The sequence below is a fragment of the Rhyacophila brunnea genome, unplaced genomic scaffold, assembly GCF_057557595.1.
Source record: "Rhyacophila brunnea isolate RB1 unplaced genomic scaffold, BYU_Rbru_1.0 scaffold_7, whole genome shotgun sequence".
NCBI classification, from domain to species: Eukaryota; Metazoa; Arthropoda; class Insecta; order Trichoptera; family Rhyacophilidae; genus Rhyacophila; species Rhyacophila brunnea.
In genome coordinates this window covers 10,079,959-10,103,944 of record NW_028233339.1, presented here as the reverse complement: position 1 = coordinate 10,103,944, position 23,986 = coordinate 10,079,959, and the positions used below count along the sequence as shown (strand labels likewise).

The 23,986-nt window shown below is 33.2% G+C and overlaps 1 protein-coding gene across 3 annotated transcripts in view; it reads left to right on the top strand.

Annotated features, from left to right (window-relative positions):
- EcR (Ecdysone receptor) overlaps nucleotides 1-23,986 on the top strand; it is an 830,271-nt gene that overhangs the window by 204,557 nt on the left and 601,728 nt on the right. The window contains exon 2 of one of the 3 annotated variants that reach the window (XM_085957983.1): nucleotides 10,436-10,484. The exons of 1 other annotated variant lie outside the window; for it this stretch is intronic. The gene's annotated coding sequence lies outside the window, so the exon portion shown is untranslated. The remainder of the gene's footprint in view (nucleotides 1-10,435; nucleotides 10,485-23,986) is intronic. One more of the 3 variants, XM_085957984.1, reaches the window with a different exon arrangement.

Genomic DNA, 23,986 nt, shown 5'->3' with positions numbered 1-23,986 from the left:
TTGCTCTAATAGTAAAAAAAAAAAAAAAAAAACTTATAAAACCAAGGAGGCCACCTAAGAGTCATAAAATACTATTCAGGCGCCCAAATGCGCTTTTTCGAGAAATATTATTCACACTATCTCTATTAATTCTCAATAATTGCTCCAGTGGATAATGTATAAAAATTCCGTGTTAAGGTCGTACCTTTATCTCATATTGTATAAAATAATCCATTAAGTATTAGGTACGTGGTGCCTATAGGTACTGGTATTAACTCCATAGCAGCATTTTCCGTTCTTCCTCGGTGTTTGATTGTTACGCAATTATTTCTCGGGCACCTTTGAACCCTGAACCGTATCATCAACGGCCCACCCTGTCCAGAACCTTCGACTCGTGGATGCGAACCGCAGATTCCCGCTTAGCAGGTCGTAAACTTTACCACTCACCTTCGAGAAAATCAATCACTGTGTAGTGTGGTTTCCTTGTGTTTATTTTACCATTATTCCGCATGTAAGATTATAGCTTCACATATAGCCAATATATATGTACTACCAACCTATGTTTTATTTAGGTAGATACTATAGCGACATTGAAAAATTTAATTCCTGACCAAAATATCACAAACATTAAATTAAAAAAAACATTAATGACAAGTTGATTAGAATGCAAAAAAATAATCTGTAAGAATGTTTGTTTCTCAGGTTGTTTAAAACTATGTAAGTACGTCTGCTTGAAAAATGTTGCATTATTTATTTTAGCATTTAATAAAGAAACATCTAATTACATAATGTAAACATGTGCAAATGCATGGAAACTAAAATATGGAGAGATCTTGAAGCCACCTATACTTATTTTAAAATTACAAAAGATGGTTGCCATTATTGACAGAATTAAAAAATAAAACCTCAGAGGCATTGTGTTACGGCATCGGTAAATAATTAATTTATACTGTTCCCATGTGCATATAGAAAGCAGTGCTATGTGCGTCGATATTCGACAGTGTTTAGTATCGCATACACTTGTCGAATACCAACATACTTACTGACTAAGGGCTTTGGTGTGTGTGGTTGTATTTTATGGATATTATTTGTATAAATGTAATACGTAAGAACAATTCTGTTTCCACATAGATGGCGTAATAGAAAAAGAAAAATTAAATACCTACCCAAGTATTATAAAACGATAGCTTTAATTCCAATGTTAAACACGTATCACTACACTGATTAATATTATTGTAATGCCAACTGATATAATAATATGGTGTCCCTTTTTATCCTTTGCCATTTTTTTCAGTAATCGCCACCCGATATCATGAGATATTGTCGATAATCCCCTTGAGCGATGCTGTGCTGATTTGGTTGCGTAAACCAGATTCTTACTCCGGTCCAAGGCCTGAAAAAAACGAACCATAAGTGCGAGTGAGAAAGCATTTGGCACGCTTATATCTCCGCAATATGTATGCCTTAGCTTTGAGATAGTTAGATTGTTTTGGATGACTACAGTAATTTAAAAACTGCGAGCACGTGTTGCTGAAATTTATTGTTTTTGTGTTGAATATAAAGTTAGTAGTAATTATTTTTAGTCAATTAGAAAGTATGGTTAACTATGTTGTATTTAAATTTTGTAGCCACGTAGTACGGAGAAGCAACATGAAATGATATAACGACTATAACGTTTCATAGTTAGGTTAATAATAATACGACTGAGGTTCGTTCTATTGTGCGTTATACGCAAGAAACACGGCTTCATTTGACCGAACAATACTCACTCTCTTTATATTATTACTCTGAGCTCCGGTCGCTTTCTGAATGATGTCGTTCCATATTATAGAAAGTGCACGCCGCACGACGTCATCCCTTCGACGTCACGACACATTAATTTGGCGTAGCTTTGTTTCACCCTTTCATTTGTATTATTTTGTAGTACTACACCCCACCACATGTTGTGTTACTGTTAGATGATACCTAAAGTAGATTATGTTTTCAATTCCTATAGACAAGACGTAATTAAATCATGTTTTATGAAATGCATATGAAAATCCGGTTATTTTCTCAATCAATAATCATTCGCCGATCTTATTACGTATAAATAATAGTAACTGCAATAAATAACATTTAAATGACAACGAACTACTACGCAATAGTCTTTGTTTCTCATCGTATTTACGGTCAGTAGTTGACACAGTCGCACGGAGTTGCACCGCAAGTAAACAAAAATGCAGCCAACAATATCAGCTCGTAACCTTGCTGTTCGCGCTATCGCGGCCTGTATATTGTTATAAGTACTCATATCTTCTACTCACCATGTCGTGATTTTCAGTCATGGATATGCCGAAAATGGCAGTATTTATATTATTAATAATATTATCTACTCATTACTTACTATGAATATCAATTTAAAATTATTATATAGATAAAAACTCTGGCAACATTGTCTCTACAAACATGTATTATTACGCTACGTACGATTACTATTGTTCATATTACATCACAAATCACTCACAAAAATGATTGTTATTCATTGGAAGAATAAAAGGTAACTGACTGTATCTTACTGGTGACCCAATTTTCCGCAAAAGCCTTCAATGATTACTTCTACTTTTAAATTAGCAAACATTGCATTTCGTTTCACTTTCTAGTGACTAATCGGTGTTTGCTTACAGACAAACGTTACAATTTTTAAGATCATTTTAATTTTTCCGCTAATTTCTGACTATTTATTTTTGGATATATTATTAATTGTATTTTTATTCATTTTATATTGATACTATTTGTTCCCACTTTCAGCGAATTCTCTGATTTTGAGTTGAGGTTAGTCGAGTGTCACATACACTTTTACTCAAAATGAATCAATATAAATAATATTAAATAAGGTCCATACTCGATTGGCAGTTATTGATACTTCTAGGTAAAGATTAAAAAAATATTTTTATATTGAAACTTTTCATCATGCTTAATATTTTTCAGTTTGCTTTTTAATTGGCGACCCCCTAGATAGGGATTGCAATACCGAATGAAAATGTCAATACCGGTTTTTCGGTATTTCTTATTGAATACCGGTATTTCTTAAACATTAAAAAAGCAGAAGTATGTGCTAAACAATAAATATAGCTATTAAAATCTTTTAAAAATATTATTTTATAGCAAAAACCTACATAAGTACCTACATTTATTATGTTGACATTTAAATTTTTTTATTATTTATATTTACATAATTGTAGAACTAGTGATTTTTTTACAAATAATTTGAATATATTGATGGTTTTAACTAAAGTTCTCAAAAGTTCATCAAGTGCAAACAAGTTCGGCTGCAGAAAAAGCTTCTTAAATTCAACGTTTGTACATTCATCAATAATAATTATCGAATAATTGAACATTTTTGTCACGGATGTTTTTGGATGTTTGAAATATATTTGATGAAATTTGTTTTATTATTTTTTCACCTCTGTTGGATTCACTCAATATATTTGCATTTTACCAACACATAACTTATAGTTCATTTTCAAAAACGTAAACGAGTGTGCTTTCTTAATACCGAAAATACCTGTATTTTGGATTTTTAAAACCGGTATTTCGGTATTGATACTGGAATACCGGTTTTGAAATACCGGTATTGCATTCCCTACCCCTAGACACTTTGCGACGAATATGTTGAAATGGGGGATACATCGATGTTATCATTATTTAAAAAAAATCTTTACACGGTATTTTTTTTCACAATATCAATTTTGTTTTTTCGTGTATCGTAGTCCATTCCGTCGTAATGCATTTTATTTTAATTAGTGAATTCCGTCGCGGTCATAGTCAATTTATTGACCGCTTTGTTGTTCCGTGCTAGATTTGGACATAGCTATTACACAACACCTCTCTATATTGGATAACATTCCTCTTGTCTATGTAAGGCGCCAATGAATGAAAATTATCTTCTCATTATGAATGCATTTCATTATTATGTTATTGTTGTCGTTTGGCTTACCAGTGTTCGAATCCAAATATAAATTATACTTCTTATATCATGATGTTCATACATAGCTAATGCAACTTACAACATTATTACTTATATCAAATGCAGATTTTCCTGTCATTAGCTAGTTTAAAAAGGAAGTAATATAATATTATTATAATACTGCCTAGTCATATGAGCTTTTCCCTTCCCCAATTGGTGCTACTGATATATCTATATACTTGAGATGATATTGCTCGATAAATAAGGCAAAGATCGCTCTGATGTTTGTCGATCTCCGATAGCAGATGACACGATAAGAAGAAAAGCGGCAATTACTGTTACCCATGGTTTTTTGTTGTTCTTATATTATATTATCACTACTCTATAATATAAAAAGATAAGATAAAATCTACAAAGTTTTCTGCGTATATCCAAAGTTGTCAATGATGATGACGGTTACTTATTCTATTTTTGAGGGCGGTTCGGTACTTCAAAATGGCGTCTCTACTCCATACAATGTTATTAAAAGAACTAACCCTTTTTTAAATGACGCTGTGGATTTATAAAACCGTCACTTTAATAAATTATTGGTGGACGATTTTCAGGTGAAATTGTAAAAAAATGGGTGTCATCGATCTACTTTTAGAGATAATGGAATATAAACATTCCACTGTCATAATTTCACGGAGAGGGTATATGGGTCACACTACTATATAAAATTATTATGAATTTTCTGCGTATAAATTAATAATGCGCAAAGATGCGGTACACTGTACGTACAGCAATGTGCAGTGGATTGCAGCTTTTAATATTGCATTATAAAAGTGGCAAGTCACTCGCTGCAAAATGTTGCACAATAAAGACAAGCATGCAGCGGATTACCGCCTGGACTAGAACTCGTTTATATTATGAAGAAATACCCCCGACATTATTAATAATAACAACTATTATAAACCATGCAGACCCTTTGTAGGTACGCCACAGTGTCGTGCAATTTTAACAAACTGATTCAAATACTAGTTTTTTTATTTGCACAATTTTTGAATTGTTGATTTTTACCGCCGTTTCGAGATATATCTACAACTTAATCGGTCTGATTTAGGTGTTGTAGCTCGAAACAAGTGTCAATGCCAATTATTCACTCACCTAATTAACATAAAATTGTATTTCAAAACTAATACAACGGTGTTCAACCACGCAAATGTAAATCAATGATATAATAATTACAAGATAAAAAGAACTTTTTATATACAACGTTTTTAAATTTTCTGTTGAATCATATAAACTTGACATGACAGCTTAAACGATCAAAAAATATGTACTTGATAGAAATAATACTGAAATGTCATATTGATTTCCATAGTAATGCACGTATATATTAATAATTTAGTTTCTAGGACCCCAGACCCCTAGCAACCAATAATGGTGTCGAAATAGCTTTTCATACAAAACAGGATTAACTGAAAATTAATTCAATTCTACTTAAAGATGGCTAAAAGTATTAAAAAATGCATTGGCATCGTGTTCTGATGTATTCTAAAAGTTTCTAAATGTCTAGCTAGTCGGGAAGTTAGTTAAAATCGATTGCAAGATTTTTACCGGCCAAATAAGAATAAGAGGTAAGAAAAACGTTGTAATAAAATACACGATGATTATTACATTGTTCTTTTGAGTAGGTGAATGTTTTTGGCTGCAGGTATGTGATGATGTATGTATGTATTTTTCAGTTTTCTTTGGTCCATCAGGAGTTAACATTAAAACACTGACATCATGTCATGAACTGGCTTATGTTCAAAATAATAACTTAACTTTAATGCCAAATAATGTTTAATTAATTAACTTGTTTATAAACGGCGCATCACACCACACATCACCCGGAATGACCCCTCACCTCTCTCTCTACAAGTCGTTTTCCCTAGACTGGTGTATCCTCCACAATCCACATCAATTCGGAGTTTCAAACGACAACGTTTTCACTAATACCTTTTTATGGTATTGATATATTTGTTATATTATAAGAGAAGGCATAATAATGATTAAAAATACTTATTTTCTACAAAGTTTACAGTTTGATCAGAATAAGCTCCCAAAGATACCCAGACTACTGTTTTACGAGCTTTCTAAGCACTGTAGGCCCTTCACCTATGACTGAAAATCGTTATACTCGTAGCTCTGGAATTGGTACTATGTAGCAGACACAAACTCAAACTTCAGTGGTCGGTGCAATGCGGTACCTGGACGTTATTGTTCTAAGATAGAAGAAGATCAAGGATGAGGCTGAGAACCGGCCTGGGTTTTTAACTCTCTGATAATGTTAAATATCACGTCATACTATTCATGTATAAAATTGGCGAAGGTGGATTTATTCATAGTGGGGACAACGGGATAAATTCCATTTGGGGCTAGTCCCATATGATTAGTTTGTTTTAAACATTTGTAATATTACGGTATCATATAAATTTGTAACTGTTGCGTTCGAATAATTCTTGACGCTTTGATGTGTATTGTTTATTACTTATATCACCATCCGAGCCATTCAATATTCGACAATTCAATCGTTATTTGGAAAATATTTTTTTTAGAATGTTCTACATAGTGTGTTGGTTACTTATATTATTAGTGCCTATACCAGGGATGGCGAATCTTTTTACGAACGCGTGCCAAATTTTCCTAAATAGTACTTTTCGACTGTCTGACTTAATATGAAAAACCGAAGAATACACAGATGCCTATGTCGTCATTATATTTTAAATATATAATATATAGTAGTAATTTCTTTTCTTTTCATCATCTCGCGTGCCATAGGTTTGCCATCCCTGGCCTATACACTTTTCTCATAATATGGAACGAATTGCTTAAATATCATAGAACATGACTCTTCAATATCCTGACGGGCGCCCATGGTGGGACTTGGACAGCACGGTTCAACTCACGACTTGAACCCGTCCACTTAATTTCAGCTTCATTATTTCACCGTTGAACCTCTCGTCCACTCATCATCATCACCATCATCTCCCGACGTTATTACCTGACATCTAGTAGTGATGATAAGACCAATCTTGGACCCCTCCTAAAGGGCAAGGTTCGGTCGCCTGGCCGTGTTGTAATTTTTCAATTGCGCCACACATAATGAGGCGAGTCCCTTGTTTCGTAAGAAATTATTACCATCAAGGTAAATGGACATTGTACAACGACGTCTTGGGGCGAAACGATATAATGTATCTGCAGGATGGATGGCTTGTGATCTTTCATTTTTGTGTGAAGAGAAATAAACATAAGATTTTTTTATTAATTTTGCCTTTCAGCATTATCTATGAATTTAGTAGGTATGTCGCTAATTAAGTCTTTCAGTGTTAAGGACGCGCTAGGCGTGTAACCATTAGTTGGCCATTATATATAATTAGCATGATATTTAAATATGGTAATTAATTAGTAAGTATCTGGTCAGCAGTGAATGTGTATGAATGAGAATATTACATAGTTCATTTTATAAAATAGGTAGGTACCTACTTGCATCGTTGCATTAAATGTAAGCGGTAAGAATGATAAGGCATTGATAATTTGAAACATCCACAGAATCATATCAAGTAGGATTTTTTTTTAAATTAAAAAAAAAAAAAACTCAACCCACATCTATCGCAATCCGGGCGAGATTTTACTATCTATGAGCATAATTACTATTCAGGTGGGTACAATAATTATTGAAAGTCTACTTTTATACTTTATTTATATTGTAAAGAAGGTTCAGTATTTTATCCCTCTCTTTATTTTAGTACTACTTCCGAAAAGTGAAAATATTCATATTTAAACTCGGCATTTATGAATAATTACTTGTCTATAATATATTTGCCCGCGGTGGCCGCGTGGCATACGCGTTGGACTATAAAGCCGTCGGTCCCAGGTTCGAATGCTGGGTCTGGCAAGTACACATATTGTTTTTCAATTTGTGTGTGTCAGGGTATGGACCTAATAGGTTGAGCAAGTGGCTGACATCCATTTCTCATAAAAAACAAAATCTGTCAATACAAACTTCCACTCTGCGGAGGCCCATATGATCCTATCAGGATCGGACATGGTCGAAAAAAAAAACTTGTCTATAATAATAACTTTTTTGCAAATATATTATAATTGTTTGTTATTCGGGGAAATGTAATTATAATTCTAAAGTATGTAATAGATTTCGTTAATATTTTTAGTAAACTTAATAATAATATAATGATTAAGTCCGTTTAAAATATATTCAGAAATGCTGCATATCTTGAGAATGTTTAGGCTTGCTGATTGCAATCGGATTACCACTTTTTATGTTAGAGTGCGAAAAAACTTGCCACCTTTTTTTGTCACTGAGTAAAAAATTAGGAGTCAAGGTTTTCACCTGATCTATTTATAAAATTGTGACGCATTTGAAAGAAATGTTAGGGGCCTGATTTTTATAATTTAATATTTTTATGTCTTTTATTAAGGCTATACTTTAGTTGAGGCATGGTATAAATCTGAAAAGATCGTGGCTATGCGATGCGCGGATTGTGCAAATGACGCGTGCCGAACGAAATATAATTTGTCATAAAAATCCAACATGCGTCTATTTAATGTTATGTTTATTGTTACATTACTAATAATAATAATAGTATATTCATTGACATGTTTTCTTTTTTAAGTACCATACGTCAAGTTTTTTAGTCATCTTTACACGATTTAAGAATATTTTCATCCGACGCCATGACAAAACAAATCGACGTGCGGACACCTCGGCTGTCGGTCTCCGATTGGCGACTAGTGAGAAATTTCGTCGCACCTACTGTTGAAAATTATTTGCCGTTTCACTGAAGTACGCTTTTAACACAAAAATCACTGTAAAGTATCCAGTGTTTATGACTAGTAAGTCAAACGTAAAGTAATGTGAAGTGTTTATCATTTGTTTTTCTCTGCCGAATCTAATAGGTATCATCTAGACAAGGTTCTACAAGACTTTCCAAACTAATTCAAAGGTTCTCCAACAAAAATGGTTGGGAGCCACTGGTTTACACGAATCATTTTGTGTTTTATTTTTTATTTTTGTACGTCAACGATGGACATTCCTGCAGTTATCGTGGCGTTGGAAAGCGTGCCGACACCGTTGACGTATTATTATCCTAACACTTTGTTTTAGTTTTGACTGCCGACAAAATTATACGCCGAATAGAATACTTGAAATATTTGTAATTCAGAGTTATTTGAGAGATAAAATACACCATCTCTAAAAAGATTTAGTTTTATTCATTTACCTTTTTTGTTATACCAACACACGTTTTATTCTGGATATATCATTGCCCTGTACACTTCCTTCGTTTACAAACGTCGTGTACTTACTGGCAAGTATTCATTTTACGCCCAATATCACTCGTGATTATTCGATCTTAGCGATGGTGCCCATAGAACGCGTCGAGCGGGCGAAGTCGGCGTATGAAGTGTTTATTCATAACCATAATCACACGTCTCTCGCCGCGCATTACCCTTCACCTATGTAATAAGCGGCCCAAGCAGCACAAAATAATTATTATTACAGCGCCTCTCATAACAAAGCAATAAAAATATTATATTATTTCGGGGCTTGTAATTAATATTTACGACGACATTATTCAACCAGCGATAAACTGGACACGCAATAAAATTAAACAATGACTTCCCTGTTATTAAATAATTGCTTTTCGCCCGTCGATCGACGACGCCTCGAGCAGCGTAATTTTGGTAGCCGTGTTCAATGAATGGACTTCTTTGTATTTTCATTAAATCGTATCGCCGAGAAGCGAAAAACGGCGACTCATGCGGCAAGCGGGGCGCAAGGCATCGTCAAGTCCAGTGGGCGCTGGCGTATTTGATTACGTTGTATTTTTGATGATTTACGTGCCACTTGTAGAAATTTTGCGCGAGCGCCGCACTCGCTGCGTCAATGGGCTTTATGCTTTAGATCTTCGTGGAAAAGATGTTATATATCATGATCCCGTCTAGTGTGCGAATGACCTATTTATTACAACGTTTTTATTAGATCGTATTCTTGTTTGTCCGGTGGTTGTTTGTCCAGTACAAATCTTGCAATCGATTTTTAACTAACTTCCCGACTAGCTAGACATTTGAAACTTTTAGCCATCTTTAAGCAGAATTGAATTCATTTTCAGTTAATTCTGTTTTGTATGGAAAGTTATTTCAGAAAAATCCGTAAAAAGTAAAAGACTATTATTGGTTGCTTAGGGGGTGGTTCTAGCAACTAAATTATTAATATATACGTGCGTTACTATGGAAATCACAATGAAATGTCTAAATGACATTTCAGTATTCTATATTTGTTTGTTTTTTATTTACTTCATATCAAGTACAAGTTTGAGCATATTGAGCATAATAAATCAACAGAAAATTTAAAAACGTTGTATATAAAAAGTTCTTTTTATCTTGTAATTATATAATACTATGTTTTGTGAATTAATTTATTTTATGTACAGTATATTATCTAATTGTATTTATTTTCTTTTTCAGGTAGCTACACGAGGTTGATTCTCACTAGCGAAAGCCGCTTAACGTTATTGTAAGTGAAACTCATGTTAGATATTTTAATATGATTTTTTTTAAATACCCATATACCTATGTGTCAAACAACGGTACCAATCACACAATATATAGTATTGTGAAGTACCTGTGTAATAAAAATAAATAATAAGTGATAGTCCCACTAACAGGCGGACACAAAAATTAGTATTAATTATTATTATTTAAAATTTGACGAACTGGTGGGTGAAAAAAAAAATTAACACAAAAAACAGTTAGCATGTCGCCAGAAAATATAGGCAATATCAATAAAATTAATATACAGATGGTTAACCAATTATTGTGAACGTAATATGTTAGTTATTTTTAAAGAGGCAAGAGAACAAAACAGCTCCACTCGTCGTGTCAGTGGACAATGATACCTGAGATTGTTTTTACATGTATGAATGTGTAGTTCGTAGTATTATGATAAAAATAGAAAAAATATAATATTAATAGTTTACCAAACCATATTATGTAAGTATCAATAAATTTGATTGACCAATAATAAAGAGCAAAATACACGGAATGAAGAAAATAAAACAATAACAGCTCCACTCATCGTGGCAGTGGACAATGATACCTGAGATTGTTTATACATGACGTATGAATGTGTAGTTCGTATTAGTATGATAAAAATAGAAAAAATATAATATTAATAGTTTACCAAACCATAGTATGTAAGTAGGTATCAATACATTTGATTGACCAATAAGAAAGAGCAAAATATACGGAATGAAGGAAAATAAAACAATAGTAAAGAAGAAAAATCCTTGAAATATAGGTATGTATATTATTATATTCTCTTATTTGTGGATTTTTGATGTCTTGTCTCGACAATAATACATTTTATTAGCAGCAGTATATTATTTGTTTTTCAACGCTATTTGTATTAGATATTATTTATTGCCGTTCTCAAAATGTAGCGTCGACTCTCGACACTCAAATTATAGCCAGTTGTTTATTTTTATAGATGTCGTAAAAGGTGTTTTCCAAACAATTTTACTATAGCAACAATCGAAAGCTGCGAGCATCTTTTCGTGAAAACATTTACAGGGCACTTATTTATATTAATTACATTTGGAGTGAATATACGTAATAGCTACGGAAAACAGAGCTTTCTACGGTATACCGAACGGTGGTAACTGGTGATATTACATAATTTCATTACGAATGTCACACATCTGCATTTCATCGTTCTGATGATTCTTTCTTGTCTTGTTAATTGTTATTTTCAATGATGTAATATTATACTCTGGTGGTGGATGATTTCTTGCATTGCCCACTGAAGAAGTAAGCCGATACATTACACGACTGGTCCTACTTTTCGCCCCTCCCGCTGTCTATGGATGACCTGTCATTGTCTATAGAGTGCACATACTGACGCGTTTGTCGTGTTCACTTGTCGGAGTATTCTTAGTTTCAGATTATTTTAACGTATCTTGGAGACTTTGGAGTTCATCTGACGTAGTGGTTATGTGTTATTAAATAATTGAAAGTGACGATCAAAGTAAGTAAACTTCTTCTGTGTATAATAATATCATAATACGCTAGGACGTTTGTCAATGTAACAGTCGATTCTAAACGACAATAACTAATAACTTGTTTATACTTTTCAGTCATTATAGAATACCAAACTCTGCTTGCAAGTACGTTATCAATAAATAGTATGGCAGTGGACCACTCGTTGCTTATGCAAAAAGTTATGCTCAGGCTTTATTACGTCTTGCGTACTTCCTGGGTCTTTTCGGATGTTACTGTATTAAGTAACATACTGTAGTTTAAGTGCTAGAAGATATCAATATTTGGCCACATATTTCTTTCGACTAATACGTGGTGTGAATGAGAACTCTGCCATTCTTGGTAATATTGACTTATGTGTCCCTGATAACTATCTTAGAAATCGGGAGCATCAGTTGTTTGTTCTCCCGAGGAGCAGAACTAACCTGCCATTGGTGATGCCAATTGGGAGGGCAATAACTCTGTTCAACCAAATTGCTTCGGATGTTGATATATTCCATCTACGTGAGAATGAGTATAGGTGGTCGTTATTTTATAAATTCTTAAAATAGGGTCTGCTTAACTCATCCGGTGTACTTCCTTGTACCTATATACTTCATATTTTTTGTATTTACGCATTTATACTGTAGAATAACTTAATATTGCATAATTACAGTATTACATAATACTGTTTTAATAATATTTCTTTGTTTCTAAATGTCATGTTGTGAACGTCTTAAACTTATAATTTGTAATGTCCACAATATGTAAAATAAATTAAAATTGAAATTGAAATTAGTCTAAAGATAGCGGTGTTCCTTGTCATTAATTCACTGCTAGTGTAGTCGTGGAAATCTCCACTTTTGTCTTCTCTATAGAAAATTGATTGCAGTCTCTCTCTATGGTGGCCTTGACGTGACGCCGATGGATTTAATTAATTAAATAGTTAGATAGTTGTGTTTATGACAGGAAGCTTATTTTGAAACAATTTAAAAAAAATAACCAATACTAATTGATTTCATGTATTCAAGTCATGGCCCCCACATCCTGAAGCGGGCCTCCAGGCTAGGATCTTTGACGGGCCCCCTACCTATCGCTAAAGATAAAGGCAGTGTGACGCTCTACATTAGCGTTTTTCAAATGGTGTACGCGGTAAAATTAATGTGTATATTTAGTGTTTTTTGTGTATTTAGTGTTTTTTGTATATTTAGTGTTTTTTGTATATTTGAATTTATCTATTTGAATTATGGAGTTGTCGAGTACTTATGGATACACAATTAAAAATTGTATCGTACAATCACATAATTTTAAATAATAATAATATTGCTATTGAAGATAAATAGCGCGCCGCAGCCGACTTTTTTTACTATTCGAGAGAGTTTGTGATGTGTGTTTAAATCACTTATCTGGACAATTCGCCACGCCGGGCCCTTCCTGAGCCCGGGCCCCCAGGCTAGAGCCCTGTCAGCCCCCTCTTTTTGGGGACCATGATTCAAGTACACACAAGTATTGATTGATTGTAACAACTGCAAGTACATTTGAATTATAACAGGATTCAAATCGATAGAAAAAATCGTGCTTTCTTTAATTTAGATTACGAGTTGGTTGAGCCAATTATGGCGGCCCTAATACAATATAAATGACCTACCCACCTGGGATTATTATCCTTGCCAGGAATACTATTAACATGAAGCGATGATGATCAAACTGGGTAGAGGTAGGCTGTTAAGATCCAACATAAATAGTGCACACAAAATTTTGTCAGTCAGACGTTTTTGTGTTGATTGCACTACAATCTGTAAATACTGTATGTTAGTTTTTAAAATTCAAATAAACCCTGTGTAATCTGAATCATAATAGATGATAGTAAAACAAAATCGATTGTCTATAATAAAATAAGGCAATTAAACCAAACATAATTTTAGTTATTTTAGAGACAAAAGAATATTTTTTTATCGATTGTGGTTTGGCATAGGCAGGGCTTAATGAATTTAAAAAAAACTGTCAACCATCTGTAATATGTATTCTTAATTCAACGAAAACAGATAAGTGTGACTGAAAATGTGTGCACTATTTTTGTCGGATCGCATAGCACACCTAAATTATTATGGTTTGATTTTGGCAGGGTTTTATTGTATTTTAAAAACTATCCACCACAAAGTGTGCACTATTTTTGTCGAAACCTAATAGCCTACCTCACCCTACGCCACTGATAGACACATGTGCACACATTAGGACATGGCTTACAAGTTTAATATATTAATTAAAAAATATTCCACATCACAACTTGCTCAGTAATTTTGATTTTCTTTTCAACTTATTCAAACAAAATAATAAAAAAATGCTTGTTCAGGTTTCTTTTCTTAAGAAATGAAACGTTTTTTTAAATCTACTGTATATACCAGATAAGGGTAGTTTTTATTTTCCTTGCCATGTAAGTACCGATATGCGTGACAAAATATTAAGCTACCGACTAAACTACTCGCCCGACATCCAATAGTCGTGGGTTCAAATCACACTCGGTTCAGGATTTTTCTAATTGGTAGGAAATTTCTGACGCTGTTCAAGTTACGTAGGTACTTCAACGAATCCTGTTACATGAATAAAGAAAGCATATTTTCTATCGATGTTGTATGCATAAAATTTACATTTAATGTCATGTAATATTTTGTGGCAATTTGAATGTCGTATGGCCATAATAATAAGTGAGCATCGCGTAGTACTAAGTTCGTTCTCAGTTGTATAATTAATATTGGATAACTGCTTTTCTTGTACCTATGCCTACCTGATGATTCCTAATTAATCACTGGTTATTCTATTGTATGTTTGACAATACTGTTCTATCGCAGGTACAAACATATTTGAATTATGTTTATTTGTATTTTTATTGCTTATCAATGACCAATGACGTAGGTCAAAGGTGATAAAGTGAATCTGGACCAAATGTGCACTTTAGAGGTTGAATTGATTGCTGCTGCAGAGTGCAGCAGACGTGATTAATGTCCGGCGAACAGACTGACGCGTGTGATATGGTCGTTGATCTTTATCGAATTGTTCTGCCAAGAACCATTACATTAATCATATGAGTATATATGTCGCATATATATATGTGGCTAGTAGCTACCGCAACAATATCTACGATATAGTTACATTAGTGAAAATGTAGCAGGGTTGCAGAAATGCATGGACAATTAAGTATGTTTTCAAAAAAATATATAGATACTTATATATATATATATATAACCACGTGTTTTTTGTTGTATTAAACTTGACACAGAGTTTTGATTTGTAGATGTCTTTGGAAACTTCAACGAACTAAGTTTTTTTTTCTGAACTGAATAACAGAAGAGCTCAGTTTATTGTAAAGTGCTTCAATAGAATTTGAGGGAGGCCTGCGAGTGCAACGAGTCGCAGTCAACTTTTCAGTATAATTTAATAAAAAATCCTTCTGTATTGCTAATAGTCGAATGTATGTCCACAAAACTTTATCTCACCCAGTCCATGCATTGATTCTTTCTTTATTTACAACCATTCTTTCATTATTTACAACCGGATAAACCGGAGAGTCAACAAAAAGACAGTGTGGTCTAATATTGAGAATTGTAGATGTGCATTGCTTTGCTAGGCCAATTATCTACTAAAAACAATAATATTATCATCAAGATTTGTCCACAAAAATATACAAAGAAAAATCTACCGTCCCTGTTTATAAAACAATAACATTTTGAAACATAATTACAGGATAAAAAGAACTTTTTATATACAACGTTTTTAAATTTTCTGTTGAATCATATAAACTTGACTTGACTTGACTAGCTTAAACGATCAAAAAAATGTATTTGATAGAAATAATACTGAAATATCATTTTGACACTCATATTGATTTCCATAGTAACGCACATACCTATATATTAATAATTTCCTAGCAACTAATAATAGTGGATTGGATTACGGATTTCTTCCGAAATACCTTTTCATACAAAACAGAATTAACTGAAAATGAATTTAATTCTACTTAAAGATGGCTAAAAGTATTTAAAAAATGCATTGGCATCGTTTTCTAATATATTCTAAATGTTTCAAATGTCTAGCTAGTCGGGAAGTTAATTAAAAATCGATTGCAAGATTTGAACCGGCAAACAACCACCGGACAAATAAGAATACGACATTATAAAAACGTTGTAAAATAAAATTAAAACACATTATACACAGAAAAATCGTGAAAGGTTTATAGGTCTAGGGAAGATGAACTAGTCAGCATGTGAATTTCAGATACAATTGCGATATTTTCTCTATGGTTTGTTTGTTGGTTAAATTAGATGATCTGGATTTAGTGGCGAATTCTTTAAAAAAATCTTTCAAATATCTTTCTCTTCAACTTTTACTTGGTGGAACACTTTTGATATTTCATTATATTTTGTCCTCAATGTTAACTTCGGATCGCTAATTGGCAGACCAGTCGAATGCACCGGTGCGTTTTGCCTTGCAAAAATGTTCCAGTTGTTTTTTTTCCGGTCGAGTGAGAGGGCTTGTCATGCGCAATAAGGCTCTGCTGTCAGATATGCCGGACACGCCACTTCACACTTTTGCGACTCTTCAATTTATTGAAATTTGACTTTTGTCTTGACTTAAATCAAAAATTATATTATTGTCTCGACACCTTCATTACGAATACCCTTTAGTTCTCAATAATGTTATTTATAACAATATAAAGTGGCAACTAATGACATATTTCTTTGGGTACACCAAAACAAATTAATACACGTAGAGATTGCAAATGAAAGTTGCAAAGTAGGTTTAACGATAAATATAAATACATTTGAAAAATGGTTGCTTAATTCAAGAGAAATCTAAAAATTAAGAGAAGCTACCATATCGTAGCATGGAATGCTGCTTGTTGAACATAACGCGGCCAACCCGCAAAAGAAACCAATATTATAAGTAGTCGAGGTAATGAAATGGGAAAATGGGCTGAAAACATCGTATGGCAAGCGGATAGCTGCTGGACAAGTGCTGTCACACACCAGTGGCGAAGGGTAGAGGTGGGCTGTTATAAATAGTGCACACTAAAGTTGTCAGTCATACGTGTTTGTTTTCATTTGAATAAGACTACTATTTTACAGATGGTGTTGATTAGTTTTTAAAAATCAATTGAAAACCACCCTGCGAAAACCAAGCCATAATAGATAATAATCAAAAAATACTCGTCTATTTATAAAATATCTAAAATTATGCAATTAAATCGTACATAACTTTGAATATTATTAATACAAACTATAATATAATATTATAGTTTGGTTTAGGCAAGTCTTAAAAGAAATGAACCAACAATATGTGTAATATATATTCTTAATCCAATGAAAACAAATAAATATGAATGAAAAAGTGTACACAATTTTGTCATATCGCCCATAATATACCAATGGTTTGGTTTAGACAGGGTTTAATCGAGTTTCAAAAACTAACCAACATCGTCTGTATATTTTATTGTAGTCTAAGTTCAATAAAAACAACTACGTGTAACTAACAAAGTTTGATGTGCACTATTTATGGAGAATCTTAACTGCCTACCTCCACCCTTCGCTACTGTCACACAGTGATACCCAATGGGCACGCTATGTCAACGAACCAGTCAAGTTAGACGGACATACGTGGCACCAAAGAACTAGGAATTGATAAAGATGAAAGATGGCCTTCATCCAGTAGTAGACAGACCCTGCTGATAATATATTTGATAAAATGTGGAATCCTACAATAAGGCGATATACATTAATAGTAATGACTATGTTGCACATAAGGTTGATTTCCTCCATCATAAAATCTTTGATATGTTAAATCTTGTTTCCAGTCTGTCTGGTTTGCGTATCGCGTTGACATGCGATATTGATACTACGTGAATTTTTCCTAGTATTTCCATACTGCTAGCCCGAATTCGTCATTCTTTTGTATCTACTTTCACGTCTGGTGTCCTTTATAGAGGACTTCTGTACACGGCTAGCGTAAATCGTTGTAATTCAGCTGTTTGATATATTATCTAGCTTTCTTAATTCGAACGTATTATGACCAAGAAATGATGAATCACGTTTATTCGATAATCACATCAACCATAATTATGAATAAATCACTTCGGATATTGACATATTCCACCTGCGTGAGGATGAGTTTAGGTGGGCATTGTTTTATAAATTCTTAAAATAGGGTATGCATATATCATTCGGTGTACTTCTTGTATCTAATTTATATTTTTTTTGTATTTACACTTTAATAACTTAATACTGATCTATTTCTTTTTTATATATAATACTGTTTTAATTATATTTCTTTGCTTCTAAATGTCATGTTGTGAACGTCTTAAATTAATAATGTGTAACGTTCACTATATGTAAAAAATGGTTCTTGTCGATTTAAGACTTTAAGGGAAGCCAGTGGCAAACAAATTTTGAAAATAGCCAATATGCTGGATTGTTTGTTAGGTTCGGTTAGGTTAAGTTAGGTAAGGTTAGGTTAGATAAAGTTTTCATTCTTGAATTCATGAATTTTGCCAAAATCGGTTATGAAAATTGACGCGGTTCCCATTTGGCTTCCGATACACCGACTTGTACCAAAGAATTTGAATAGTACGTATGTTTAAAAAAAATAATATTTAAATATTTAAAAAGTACCAAAATTTAATGATATTTTTTTTATTGAAATACCCCAGAAAACACAAGTGCTTACATTTATTAACTAAGAGAAAAAACCCCATAACAAAACAAATGGGACTCGAATCTCACATCTTTTAACTGAAATAATATTAGCCTCCATGTGTCTTTGCCAATTTCTATTGTTCTTGCTGCTTCCCATGAGACCACTATTTGAAGTCTTTCAGGATATCCTGCAACTTATCGCAATTAATCTTTATGCTTAGGCCAGATGTATTCTGATGCCTGAGTCAGGTTTAGCGATCCATACTTACCACTATTTCGTTGGAACAATAATAAAGCTCTACATTGGTTGAATTAAAAAAAAAACGGTACTAGACGGTTATCCTGGATACAGCGACAAATACATTTTGAAATAGCCGATATACTGGATTATTTGTTAGGATAACCTAACATAACTTAACGTAACCTAAACTAACCCAAACTATCAAATAATCCAGTATATCAGCTATATTCAAAATGTGTTTGCCGCTATATCTAGGATAAACGTATAGAACCAAAAATACTGATATAAAAAAACTGTAAATTAATCTACTAAATGTTTGCGCAGATAATAAATAGTGTTGTATGATTAAATCGATTATATTAGTTTTTCTCACAGTTATATTAAAACTCGCCTAAACTATCTGAAAATTAATACTGCCTTGCTAAGTAAAAAGACAGTGTTGTTGGTTTTAGTGAAATGAGAAACCAATTTTTAAACTGCCTACCTTTTATCTAAATTATTTACTAAAGTTAGACGAAGTATTGATGCATGTTGAATAATCATAGGGTACTAGAAATGAGATGTCGTGTGAAACGATCACGTATGTGTTCATTAAAACAATGTACATAGAATATTATGATTTTTAGTCAGTCACCCCAGGACTATGCACGAGGCATCATGGAAAATGATCTAGTCTTTTGAATTTAAGAGTATAAGAAATTATACGCTATTTCATAGAGCTAATGAAAAAGTAGCGAGTACTATTCTGCCCTGTTTCATATTTTGTGGTTTGTTAATATTTTAAATAATTTGTTTAATGCCCCTGACGTAGTATGAAATATTAATGTCCAACCTCATTAGTTTTAAATTAGTATGTTATTGGGAAGGTATTATTGGACGGATAATTATTATGTACCTATTGTTATATTATTTCTATCGCTTTGAATTTTGTTTGATAAATATTGTTTTTAAAAAAAATGTATTCAGTTGAAAATGTCCCACTGAGGCGGACGAAACCGGTCCTAATATATTAAATAAAGTGGAATAAGTACTATAAAAAAAATTTCGTTTTATTAAATAAAAACAACAATACAATGCAGTTCCACCATGAATTGACAGTTAACAAAATAAAAGAAAAAAAAACTTAGATTCTCATTTCACTAAAATCAACAACACTGTCTTTTTACTTAGCAGGGCAGAATAGGTACACTTAATAGGAATATGTGTAGGTATCTACTAAATTCGTAAAAAAAATGAAAAACTTATTTTAAGTAGTATTATTTACTTCTTACTCTTATTTACTTTCTAATAACTAAATAACTCATTCTTAAAGATACTTATAGGATTTTAATTTGTAAAAAAAAATCATTATACTTTTTGTATTTCCACCGCAACATTTGTATAGTCGGCGTGTAAATTCAGTCTGCGGTCTGTATTATTAATAATAATTATTTGCATTTGCAAATATGACAGACATTTTTATTTGCGGAACACAATGATGTGTTGTGTTTTCAAGCGATTCGTATTGGATGAGTTTTCAATGTCAAGTTTGCTGATACGCTGTTTTTTGCAACACGGTATTATTTTTACGACTGCTTAGTGTCATCCGATAACACATAAATGGAGTCGTTTTTCTTTGCATTATTCGCAAAAAATACTCTTCATGAATAATTATATTCACAATATGCACTTACCAATAGACCAGACAGATTATTCTTAAAATCAATCAACTAATTAATATTAGTACAAGTACATACTGATACAGTTCTATTTTATTGATTTATTGGTAGCCGCTACCAAGTCGGAAAAAAAACATGACACGTATCGGTGACATTACTCTCATACAAAATTAAATATAAGAACACACATCGGATATCTTTACCATCAATACACTATATTTTTTGACCATATCCGGTCCTAAGAAGATCTTGTATTAACATATTTTTGTTTTTACGAGGAATTTAATAAGTTAGCCATTTGCGCGACCTATAGGTCCATACTCTCACCCTAATCACACATTGAAAAACATTGTGTATTTGCCAGACCGACACTTCGAACCTGGGACCCACGACATTATAAGCCGACGCGATAGTCGTTCGGCCTTCGTGGGGCTACACCCTGTACTGTACTGATTTTTTAATTCTTTAGCTTTGATGAAATATAGAATCACCTGTGTGAAATGTTAGTCTATGATAATTTAGTAAATAACTAAATAAACATAATGAAAAATACAACCGCCCTATAATAGTAGTAGGAACTCGAATTTTTGTTATTAAAGTCAATAATTGTGATCTGCATTACTTTTGCATTCTGCATTTCGGACGATGACCACGTCCATACATTCAGTTCAATATATACTAGCCTGTAAGGATGGTGGCAGGGTGTACTTGGCAACATAAAAATATCCCCAGAAACAAAACAACACAAATTCGCGTCATGAAAAACCTCTTTTCACTAGAGAAACACCGGTAGAACCTCAGCCTGGATATTTTCATCAGCTTCGTATTTGCTAAGCCAAATGGCAGAAACGGCTGACCATGTAGGTACAAGGTGGACACCAAGGTGCTACCTACCGAGTACGCGGACGCTGAAGGAGGCTATTACATAAATACGAGAAAGTACTAAGTAAATTTAATTGAAATATTGAACAAAAACAGCTCTTAGAATGGTGTATTTATATCATTAATAGATAACCTTGTCTTTAAATTTGTTAGTATGTATAAATCGGTTAAGAATGTCCTATTGAACCGGATAAAATCGGTCCTGATCATTAATAAATTGTGTGGAATAAGTGCATAACTGCATTCAAATTTATTTATTATTTTAATTGATATTATATTATTCCTCTTCTTGTTTTTAATGACGTATAATTATTTTAAATCAATGTGGGTATTGTGCAAGACGAAGTTATAACGTTGTAAAAAATCTTCTAGAAGTCTACATGAGAACAAATCCGATGGATAAGTTATGTAGATTCTGGTACAATAATACGTCAAACGATTTCGCAAGAGATCTCTGATAAAGTATTCCGAGTCCGACGCAAGACGCGCTGTCATGATCTTGTTTCGATAAATATTTTATTGTCTGCGGTCCTTTATTTCTGGACATGCTTCTGGTTCAATTAGTTCGCCTTAACAAAACTGGTATTCAGGCAGATTTCCATCAGTTCAATGCAGCAATCAGCATTCTCGTGTAGACGAACATCAATATTACAAATACGAAGCAACAAAAAAAATGATTTTTCATAAGATAAAAGTATTGTGATTGTTTATATTACTTGTTACATAATTAAAACAACAACTATCTACTACAGTGGTTCCCAAAGTTGACTGGGCTCCGACCCATCTAACAAAAATTTCCAATCTTGGGACCCACCTCTTAGCTGTCTTAGAGAAAAGAGGGCACAAATATTGGCAATGCTCAGATTCCCTAGTGGCGAGTCGTGAAACTACTTAATGCTGTGTTATTTGTTCTAATTGAAATAAAAAAAATATTTTTTATAAGTGTTAACAATATGAATGAAAGACTGTTGAAATAAGAAACACAACTTAAATAAAAAAAATATATTACTTAAATACCTACACCTACAAGGTTTTTTTACAAAGTTATTTCAATGGGAAGGATGTATTAATTGTTTCTTATTTTTCTTCATTACAGTTTTAGCATCAACTTCAACTTTAGTTACTTTTAATCGCAGTGAGTTTGATATATCCAATTTATTTCGGTATTTAGTTTTAATGTTAACCATAGCCGAAAATCCGACCTCACATAGATAATATGAGGTAGTAAAGAGGAGGAGGACTTTCATAGCTTCATCGAACAGGCAAGGATAATTATCAGCAACCGAGAGCCAGAATTTCGTTACCTGTTTACGATTGAAACTATTTTTCAGTGACGTATCTTCTGATAAATCAATGAGTTCTTCACTTGCTTTTGTTGACATACTAGTTGGTAAGTCGTCTTGAAATGGGTTACAAATCCAACGCAACGAATCAAACTTTTTCATCTCTTCCCCAAAATAGTCGTCAAAGTTATTTATTAACAGTGATAAATGACTGGAAATTTCAGACAGTACGTTCATCTTAGGCTGCACTTGGTTTTCAATAATAAAAGTTTCAAGTGTTTAAAAACAATCATACTTGCCATTCTCAATACAACTTTTCCACAACATAAGCTTTTTCATGAACGCTCGAATTTTATCGTGAACTGCAAAATTATTTTTTATAATTCACGTATACAGTGGCGAGGGCCCACTCAATATTCGCTCGCGACCCATAGTTTGGGAAACCATGATCTACTAGATATTTCAATCAGAGGTATTTGTAGGGATAACGGATACAATCAATTTGTATCATACTCATACATCACTAATGATGACTCTCCCTTAGAAAATATACCATGAATCCATGAACCAATGAATCACCATGCAATAACTACAATCATGCGAATGAATAATAAACTAATGGGGTTTGACATTGCTTCGCTGTACAACTGAAACCAGTACGATCAGTTTGGGCTTGCCTGCGTCTTAAGCCGGGTACTCATTAGCGAGTCGTAACTATAACTGTTCCAGATACTGTAACCAGCTGTAGAAGCGAAATAATTATTTATGAAGGTTTCGAAATAATTATTTAACGTCCATACTAGTTTCTGTATCTGCAGCGGCTACAGTTACGGCTCGCTAATGAGTATCCGGATTTAGCTATATAAAACCTCATTGCCACAAACTGTTCCATACCACAATCACTGCTAACCTTTTAATTACCGCATTTAAATAACAATAATATAATAAACATCTTTTGGCATCAATGGTTAATTGAATGGATTACCTGCTGAATTTATAGCATTTCACGGTGAACATGATGCCGGCTCTTACGTCAAAACTCGTCTCGCCTGCAACGTGTCGAATATGTCGATGTTCCGTCATCATTCATAAAACACACTTTGCCAAATAAAGCTCTCCATGAAAAAAAACATCCACTGTTGCAATCGACAAGTTGCATGCTTCTCGGGCTGCGAGTTGTAGACGCCAGGACGCATACAAACACCAGCGAATCGGTCATTCCTATACCGGCTCGCCGATCGCCGCATCCAAAT